Genomic DNA, 11,054 nt, shown 5'->3' with positions numbered 1-11,054 from the left:
CGGATACACATACAAACCGCTGGCTTTCAATTTTCGTTGTTTACGAAATAAAGACCAACAATATGAATAACTTGCTCATCTAAAGTTGTGTTGCTAGGTTTTTACAGATTATGTTATTTTTTATGTCAATTGTATACTCATTAAACTAAGATATCGGTCGAAAATCCTTGGCTTGGCAGGTGAACTGATAACTTTTAAAACAATTTTACGTAACCACGTTTGAAAACTTCCTTATTAGATTCAAGCACACCTAACAGAAATGTTTAAGTGACTACGCAATCGAGAAGGGACTATGTTGAATATTTGTTTCTAAAATACTAAGTTTAGAAAAAAAGGAAATACTTTGACATCACAATTATATAAACTTATACATGCTTTTTTATTCTGCGATACACAAACACAGGTCTGGTGTTATCCTTGTCATTTTTGCATTTCAACGTCATTACTGCATGTATTATCTATAATAATTGTTCATACTATTTTTCTTCCCAACCGTGTTATCAAAGTTTGTTTTTACCCTGTCACTCCGGTGCTCGTGCCTACCAGATTACAAAGTCTTTGATACAAACAGATTTTGTTTGAGTTGTCTCTGAAGTCCCCTTTTTAAAGGCCAGATGGTCAAAATAAATTTAAATTTAAATTTGTTTTAAAAATCTTATTATATTAAATTTGTTCATGTACATGTTATAATAACGTTTTTATATTTTAATATCATTTAAAGGTTGATAATAATCCAAAAGTCAAGGTCCTGTAAATACATCTGTACGATTTCACATGAATAATTGTAATATAGTTTCGCTTTAACCAGGAAGCTATGCGACATTTTTGCCCACTCTCTGTTCATTTTTTCCACTCTTCAGCCCCCATTTCATGGTTATAATTCAAACAAATATTTTACACAGAACTTGCACACAAATTGCCTTGGATGCGTGTTTATACTTTTATTCTCTTGAGATAAATACATTTGTTAAGATCTGAATACATATGTTTGTTTGATAATATGCGTATGCGAATATAATGCAAAGTAAAAGTTAGTTAAAAATATTTCTTCAATTTATGCTAAAAATCTTCAATGCTGTATTACGTGTCAATACTTATGATAAAAACCGTTCATATGCAGCTTTAATCACTTCACAACATTTAGGAGTGCTCAAGTTAGCCTCACATACGCGTCGATAGTCATAAACTCTGTCTATATATCAAGAGTTGTAGCAAAATTACCCAGTCACTCATGGGGTGATTAATGTTTGAAAACTGTTCATGAAGTATGTACTGCTTAAATTAAAATAATAATTTGCGAAGCTTTAACGCAAACACCGCAATGCTTGTAAACATAGTTTTTATTGTTGTGACTTTAGCGAAATATGCAGGTATGTTATATATTATATAGCGTTTTCATAATAGAAAAGCTAAAACATAACTATATATTTTCGTTGTCTTATAATCTGATCTGTTATAGGCACTCTGTCATTTAAACGAGCCCAAACTGGCAGCTCCTTAAACAAAGCTGAATTTGAAAATAATTAATGTCAAATATTTGCCAGTACCAGAGCTCCAGATAAGATGCGTATCTGCGTAAGTACGCATTGAAAAAATAAAAAAACGCATTAAAAATCAGCCCGGTACGTAACATTACGCAATATAAATCTTGGTACGTATTTTTAATCGAATAAAAAGCGTCACTGGTTTAACCAATAATCCAGTTGAGTTTTAAGTATAAGTTAACCTTTGAATCAAAAGTAAGTCAATCAAAACAAGCTTGTAATCACTATGGTGGCCCATCATGTTTGTGGTTAAAAAAGGGACGTTTTAAGCGACCAGCGGCTCCTGCAAGAATATTTAAAGAAAGTCTGTTCATATCATCATCTTAACGTCTTTCCTTTGCATTTTCTAATATCAATAACAAATAAGAATATTTCTAGATTAAACACGCCATGTAATATGTCCGCTATCTATGGAATTAGAAAATACCCCTCAATATTCCTAAGTACCCTTTATAGCTGAAACAAAGGAGTAAACTATGCTTTAACAATAATATCAGGGGGTAACATACCCTTTCGACTAAATCCTTATCTGGAGCTCTGGCCGGTACGATTCGCTATATTATAAAATATAAATATTTATTCTGAGATAAAAAAATTATAACGTTAGGTCGGTGTGTTCAGCCATTGTTATGTTTTTATTTTACGCCATTATCTTTTGTCCTGTATCAATATATAAAACAAGGTGGATAGAGTAATTTACTCTAAGTGCAGGTTAAAGCGTTATATTCTGTCATTTTTTCGTGTGGATCGTCGGTTATAAGTTCTGAACCAACATAGTTATTTTTTTTTACTTTTTGCTAACATTTTTGTCGCCAACTCCTCATTTTGTTTTGCGTATTATGTGTTTACCTTAATGTTTATGTTTAAGTAAAACTCATTTATGTACGACTTAATATTGTTTAGATTTCAGAAAGAATTAAGCTTTTCATTGCCTTAGTTATTTTTACTTTTCATTTTTTTTAGGTAAAAAGCAAATCCAACAGTGATATGTTATATATTTGTTTCTTAACGGTTTGTAAAATGAAAGGATGAGCGTACTATATACAATATTTCCTTTTAAGAAAGCGCTTGTTGCATTTCTAAATGATTTCAGAAACATGTGGTTTTGGTTTTCCATATCTTAGAGATCCGAACTATTGTTTTTTAAATAAATACTTTTACGGACAGTCTGTTAGTACAATAGCTGTGTTGTTGGACATTATTACGTCTTTGAATGTAGTGAAAATTAAAGAAAAAATATTGTTAGAAAGGACCATTTGGCTTTTAAAATGGGGTAATGTAATACGTGTTTATTTAACGAATCGTCACACCACATTCTAACGTTGTTCCTGTCTTAAACGGTTATGTTCAGAGGGAAGGATCCTAATTGCCTAATATGTATATACGAATGTATGTTTACACCTATATAACCTGCGTGATTCCCTTTAAAACACTTTAAACATACATGATAAAGCCTAAAAAGGATAAAAACAACAAGCATTGGCATCGTTATACTCGTGTTCGGTAATCATGCTTATGTTTAATTCTTAGAATGTGCCTGTGTAAGCTGGAGCAGTTGTTCGCACAGCTGCGGTGGTGGTGTGAAAGGAATGACGTGCTCGTTTGGTACTTTTATAGCTGAGATACACTATGCTTTTTGCAACGAGTTTTGCTACAATGGCGGGATTTACAAATCGAGTTGTTCCTGTCCCATCTGGAGGACTGGAGAGTGCTGTGAAGGTAATCTTATTATATAATTTTAAATTAAATATCCACACATTTATAAATCTATGCAAATTGTAATCATTTTTGTTTATTTTTTCACGATGCATGTTCACTGAAACAAATGTACCCCTATGTTTTGTTTTGAAAAAAATGTAGTTGTCAGAATAAACTAATGAATGGGAACGTTTTGATGTCGTGCATGCATAAAATGATATAATCGTCACATAATTATGCAAACCATAGCACGCGCAGTAGAGCGCTTTTGATGAAACAATATTATTCTGTATACCAATAAATAAAGATGATGTTATTAGTAAAAAGAAAGCTAATACTATAAGTGTTTTACCGTGTAAAGAAGCTCTAAACCTGAGAACACTTAAAACTAAATTAATAATCGAAAACGCATACGAAAGCGGAATTAAATGTTGTTCTTATTTTTCTTTTCTTTTTTTTCAAAATTACAATAGATATTTTGAATAAAAAAACGATAGAACATACTCACTATTTTTATTTGTTTTTTTGTATGACTTTCTCTAAGAGATTCGAAATATTTCATTTTAGCTTTTTTTATTAAAGCACGTTTGTAGTTCTCAGCAAATTTAAATTGCCGCATCGATCTATGAAAGATTGTCCGTAGATGTTTTGCAGCCCAATTGACATGATGGCGTGACTAAACGCATTCATTCGAAATAACAAAAATGGCTGCCGCGATGGTTTTCTGAACGACTGTTTAGCGATTAAACGACTATCGTCGAAAGAAAATCAATATCAATCCTAATGATTTTTTCTATTCAGTTAGAATTAAGCCAAAAACAAGTTGCCAATCAACAGGTTAGTATATTCTTTCGACAGACAGTCCTACGATTACACAGGGATAAATTTACGATGACATATAAAGTTAAATTTCTCTACGTGCACAAACTTTAAAGTTTTATAAGCACAGACATAAACTTATTGTTTTTTTTATATTATCAAAACTTTTCTTAATACTTAGAACAGTCAGCAGTAAATATGCACATTTGGGATAATATTTAAGATGATTATTTCCTATGACATTCGACGCATTGTGTACATTATATATGTATAAATTATGAGTTATTTTTGCATTTGGCAGCGCCATGTCAAAACTGATTCGGTTGTTTATTTATTTTTTGTTTTTTGTTTTGTTATACCCAATAACAAGAAGTAAGGCATTGGATTATTTAGGAATTACCTGTCCCATTTTTTTTCTCCATGTAACAACTTTACATCAATTTAAAAAGCGGTATGTGGGGATATTTATAACTGTCAGTGATCGCTCCAGTTGTATCTACTCAATATTTAATATCTTACAACTCGTGTTGGTGCCTCGCATGGTGTTCATGCTTATTTCATAACGCGATCGTAATCGTTAATGCGCAGTAACGAAAACATATATTGGTAAATTTCTCTTGTATCGATTTACTATATGTTGCAACCGTTGACAAATCTGTCATAGGCGAATGCTAGTTTTTCTCATTTATGGGAAGTTTTCATATAAATGTATAAATGTACATTTATGCGAACCTTATTAACAACACAATGTTTCGCCAATCAATGCATAAATGAACGTGTTTCATCATTTTTCCATTAAAAAATATATTTATGTAAAAAGGACATAACTGCAATTTGATGTTTTCATGTTCTAAATTAAGTTTCGAAAACAAGGTGACTCAAGCTAATTAAAAGTCAAGTTCCTATCAAGTCTGTTTTGCATGTAAGTGGTAAATGTTAATATACCTAATTACGTTTGATTATAATCCAATTTGTATATGACAGGCAAACACGCAAAATGGAAAGACACTAAAGGAAATTTGCATACATCTGATACTGTGATATGGAATGTTTTTTCAAAACCAAAATGTAAATGTATCAAGGCTTATATGCGCAGGATGTCGGACTGGCCTATTATTTTTCATTTTTAGCTTGCCAGCATATTTCAATCCAGCACTGTGTGCAAGGACAACAAGAATGTGGTGGCAGTCCAGACGGGATACAGTGTACACAGTGTAATCTCCCTTACCGCTCAGCAGGTTACAACAAGGGTTGTGGTAAGTCATGATTTGCAAGTTATACCGAAGGTTCGATCGTTTCTAATCAATATGTACGTTAAATGGTGAAATATTCATATAATAATAATGTTAAATAGGTTAGTACCAGCAGAGGCCACCGACGCGGCCTCATTTTTAAGCGGAAAATATGTACATGTATAGTCCTTGACTGGTAACATTTTTATTTCTGATAAGGCAAGTACGTCGGGGGCCTCGGTTAGTGTAGCATACGGTTGCAATCGTGATCAATGAATCCTATATACCAGTATATGCCTGGCCGTGTACCTTTCAATTATTTGTTGATTTAGAGAATAGGCAAATCACTGCTTTACTTGTAATACATTTTTTTTACATTAATGCTTGGAACCTACAGATGTCTATCCATTATTTGTAAAAACACAATAACAATTGAATGTTGTTTCAAAAATATAATTCATATTAATTTGCCTATAAAAAGCATGAAACCATTTTCTTTTAACTATCTTGCCGAAATACTCATCAAAACTATTGGCGCTAAGAAAATCTGTAAAGTTGTTTACGCCATAAAATCTTTTATTGAAAGTAAATTTCCTCGAAAAAAAGTGGGTACGAACACAATTTGGGCACACACAATTGGGAACGAACAATTTAGGGTACACATTTTTTAATTAGGAAAGATGGAATACCTGTTAGTATACCGGGGTTCCCAAAATTATCATTTGAAAATTGGTGTACGGTGAAGTATACTTCAAAGTACCCAGGGTGTGCGGAAGTAGTATCCGTGGGGAACTTGACCAAAATACTAAAACTAAAATTGTGTTTAATTAATAAACATTTGCATACATACAATAATGCGCTTCATTATCTACTGACATATCGTTATTTATAACAGAAAAACTCTTCTTCACCATCAAAATTAATATCTTCTTGAAAATGTTGTATGCTAAGACCTGTTTCTTAAATTTAGTGTAACACAAAAGCATTCATTTTCTTAGCTGATTTAGAGTAAGTCATTGAATATATTTTAACACAAACAACATTTATACATTGAATAGAACGGTTATTTTAATATTCAAGAATGAATTGGTGATTAAAGCCCTTTTGATATATTTCAGTTCGTTTACCTTGCAATGCTAGGAACGGGATGTGTGATCATACCTGTCTTACAGAGAGAGGTGTTCCCAAGTGCTCGTGTCGCAGTGGTTATATGCTTGATACGAATGAGTACTCTTGTAGAGGTATGAGTAATAAAATAGTTTTGTTAACGGTTGTTTTATTAATATAAATAAGTTCACACACAGATTAATTTTTTTATCATAATAAATGATATGGGACTGTATAATCGCATTGTTAACTAACATTCCCCAAGCTTGAAATATTAAAAACATAATATTAACTGAACAAAATCAAGGTACAATGAAATGTGTTTGTAGATATGGATGAATGTCAGACAGGGAATTCCCGTTGTTCACAAAAGTGCATTAATACTGCCGGAAGTTACAAGTGTAATTGTGGTGATGGCTTTGCCCTGGACAAAGATAATGTTTCTTGCACAGGTAAGATCATTTAACTTATGTTTCACGCACTCGTTTGTATTAAAAAACGACAATTCAATGAAGATACAACTAGTATTTTTCCGTGCACTTACTCAATATGAACACATATACATTATTATACATGCTTGTGTGCACCACAGATGTCGATGACTGCGTTGGTGTGGTTTGTCAACATGGCGGGCGATGCGATGATAATGTGAATTCGTATTTGTGTTCTTGTGCAACAGGATATAACGGTCGACATTGCGAAAAAGGTAATAACACCGATGTTTGAAATCGACAGTTGAAGGCAAAGATTCTGGTTTAACCTTTTTTTCATGTTAAATGTTGTGTTTTATGTATTGTATTGTATATGGATTTATCACTTGTCTTAAAAAAACGAGCTGCTATTTATAAGAATGTATGGCCTATTTATTATTATGCCCCCCTTCGAAGAAGAGGGGGTATATTGCTTTGCTCATGTCGGTCGGTCGGTCGGTAGGTCGGTCGGTCCGTCCACCAGGTGGTTTCCGGATGATAACTCAAGAACGCTTGGGGCTAGGATCATGAAACTTCATAGGTACATTGATCATGACACGCAGATGACCCCTATTGATTTTGAGGTCGCTAGGTCAAAGGTCAAGGTCACAGGTGAAGGTCACATTTACTGGAAATAGGCATTATAAGGATTTAGCATTGTTCAAACAAGGGAAACAACTACGGTTTATGCATGTTCTTTTTATTACAGATTTGCCCCCCTTTAATTCATTCAAAATCTCATTTTACAGCAGAGATTCCAAATCTGACCTGTAAATGAGCCCCATATTTACTGCCAGTGCTAGGTTACCTTTTCCTATTTGATCATTCTTAAGTATTGGTATTGTAATGCTGCTACTGCTGCTGCTGCTGCTACTGCTACTACTACTACTACTACTACTACTACTACTACTACTACTTCTACTACTACTACTTCTACTTCTACTACTACTACTACTACTACTACTACTACTACTACTACTACTACTACTACGACTACTACTACTACTTCTACTACTACTACTACTACTACTACTACTACTACTACTACTACTACTACTACTACTACTACTACTACCACCACCACCACCACCACCACCACCACCACCACCACCACCACCACCACCACCACCACCACCACCACCACCACCACCACCACCACCACCACCACCACCACCAATTCTACCATGTCTACTATGACTACTTCTACTACTACTGCCACTACTACTACTATTTTTACTACTACTACTTACTACTACTACTACTACTACTACTACTACTACTACTACTACTACTACTACTACTACTACTACTACTACTTCTACTACTTCTACTACTACTACTACTACTACTACTACTACTTCTACTACTACTACACTACTACTACTACTACTACTACTACTACTACTACTACTATTACTACTACTACTACTACTACTACTACTACTACTACTACTACTACTACACCACCACCACCACCACCACCACCACCACCACCACCACCACCACCACCACCACCACCACCACCACCACCACCACCACCACCACCACCACCACCACCACCACACCACCACCACCACCACCACCACCGTTCACAGTGACAAAAAACGTATTCACACAATGGCTGCTACTACAACTTATAGCCCATATAGGGGGGCATGCATGTTTTACAAACAGCCCTTGTTCCAATAGCATTCAATTATGCGAAAACAAACGGGATTTAATTTACATATAAATAAAGTAATTGCAATTCCTATTCACACACCGAAGACGTGTTCGGCGTAGCTGACTACGATCACTGTTTACGAACATCTCTTGTGACAATAAAAAAGAAAAAAAATGACTACCAATTGCGCAATAAATGTTAATTGATTCACTTGCTAACTTGCTATACTATTTGATTATCTGCCATAAACGGGTTGATATCGATTTTAAAATGTAGAGTGCTATTACGGGAAGGTTACGATAATGTCCATGGGTCCACATTAGGGTGTCGGGTTTCAGGTTGTTAAACCGTCGGCATGGACTGTCTGCCTTAAGCAGCAGTGCCGGGCTCTGAGAGCACCGACTTAACAACAATCCTAATGAAGTGAAACTGACAGTTTTATGTGTGAAACGTCGGCATGGGCTATCGGCCTTTAGCGGATATTGCCGGGCTCTGAGAGCAGATAGGTAAGAATTAACCCAATCACTGTACCGGCTGCAGTCATGATTCATTTTCAGGTACGGATACTGGATACGGTTAACATTGTTGTCTTAAACATATTATTTTTAACATCAAACTTTTTTACAACTTTTGTACAAAGAAACGCTTATTGCATATAGGATAGTCAATGTCAGTTTGATTTACTTCTTAAAATCCATTGTTCGTATTTTGCTTATTTCGGTTTCGAGCAAAGCAGGAATCTAAGTGGATCACATATATTTGTATTTGTTTTAAATATTGACTACTATTTTTGTTCTTTTATTTGAGTCATTGCATAGTCAATGTAAGTTTTTGTGAATTTCTTAGAATCCACGGTTTGCTAATTTCGTTTTCGGGCAAAACATGAATCTAAGTGGATCACACATATTTGTATATTTGTTTTAAGTATTGGCTTTAATTAATGTTCTTTTACTCAAGCCATTGCCAATTGATTCTTTTGTAAAGCGCCTTTGAACGCACAATACTGTATGAATTGGCGCTATATAAATGTGGTATTTTTATTATTATTATTATTATGAATTAAGTCCCAGCTGAGAAATAATGATGTGGTATTTGGTCGGTTATCCACTTACCATTAATACTGATTTAGTTTATCTAGAATTGAAGGTAGATAAATTGTTTGAAACATAGAGAGTCTGTTACCTTTAGCGGGAACGTAACGGATCCGAGCAGTTGCCTAGCAGTATTTTACTTATGTAAAGGAAAACAACATATCAATATTAATTTATAGCCGACTGTGTTATATACATTGCTCGTTCAGAAAAGATTTTGTGCATAAAATAGTCTTTGAAAAGTTTACAAAATGAAAATTACATTGTCAAGAAGCGTTGTTTTTGTATAATAGTTCACGATTGGAAGAAATATCGTTTTACACATATCTGCATGATCATATAATGCTTTCAATGATAAGACGCAGGGTTTTCACCTTAATCTGGACGTAAAACAATCTACATTATGTGAAATAGCGTTAAGTGACCATAATAAATTTTGCAAATAATAATACATTTGGCCTTATTTTCAGCCTGGTCATGATACATATATTTCTCTTGTTCTAGATATAAACGAATGCGAAGGATATTTAAATGGTGGATGTGAAGACATTTGTGTAAACACTGAAGGCTCATTCCATTGTGCATGTAGCGGAAATGCCACTCTGCAAAGCAATGGATATATATGCTCTGGTAATATTCTTTCAAAAATTTACACAAAAACAAGACAGCGCCAAACAAAAGTTTTTGTTTTTGTTACGAAACATTGTTTTGGTTGGTTAATAGTGTTAAGTTTTTTTTGTATTTTGAATAGGTTCAGACAACCTCTCATCAAGCATGTTCTCTCGCTATGGATTGGTTCGACACTTATTACCAAGAGGATGCTCGACCATTTTAATGTCTCAATGCGGCCATGGGAATACTCTGAACATAATTCTTTCGTCAACATCTCCGTGGTATAAACTGAAAACTAACAACAAAATTAAGTATACGTTTGGCATTGCGTTTGTGGAGATTAACGCACTAGCAATGCCGTTGTCAGTATCGGGTTTACAAGTTGATATCAGCACATACAAACTTATCTCCGGCTCTCTTCAGTTTTCGGAACATGACGGAATTAAAGAAGAGGAAACACGAAGGCACGAATGCTGGTCATTTGATATTACTCCACGCGATATTCATGACATTCTGCAAGAAAATTCGTTTACCAAAACATTCCTGAACAATATTGAAGATGTTTTGCCCAAATGGTTATCCTTCAGTCAACCTGGTCGTGTTTTGCTGGGATTAAATGATCTACACGTAGATATCGAAGACGGAAGCGAAATAAATAAAGGGGAGTGCAAAGGAGCACCTTTGGATGACGCAACGTTATACACGGTGTTTAAAATTGGTAAAGGATTCCAAATTTCATTGTACGGCAAAATCATATCGATGCCCGAGCACTTGCAAGGTCGAAAATACTGCATTATACTTGACATTTGCCAAGACTT

General features: G+C 34.4%; 2 long non-coding RNA genes across 2 annotated transcripts; both read left to right on the top strand.

The window, feature by feature from the left end:
* The first annotated feature begins 1,234 nt into the window (after positions 1-1,234).
* On the top strand, positions 1,235-5,311 carry LOC127872846 (uncharacterized). The gene is made up of 3 exons (XR_008045809.1): positions 1,235-1,370; positions 3,075-3,263; positions 5,192-5,311. It is a non-coding gene; the product is annotated as an uncharacterized LOC127872846 (long non-coding RNA).
* Positions 5,312-6,728: 1,417 nt separating this feature from the next.
* Positions 6,729-10,256, top strand: LOC127872841 (uncharacterized). Its single transcript, XR_008045804.1, has 3 exons — positions 6,729-6,852; positions 6,993-7,106; positions 10,129-10,256. It is a non-coding gene; the product is annotated as an uncharacterized LOC127872841 (long non-coding RNA).
* Positions 10,257-11,054: the final 798 nt, after the last annotated feature.

The sequence above is a fragment of the Dreissena polymorpha genome, chromosome 3 (genome assembly GCF_020536995.1).
Source record: "Dreissena polymorpha isolate Duluth1 chromosome 3, UMN_Dpol_1.0, whole genome shotgun sequence".
Taxonomy (NCBI): Eukaryota; Metazoa; Mollusca; class Bivalvia; order Myida; family Dreissenidae; genus Dreissena; species Dreissena polymorpha.
This window is presented reverse-complemented; position numbering and strand designations above follow the sequence as displayed.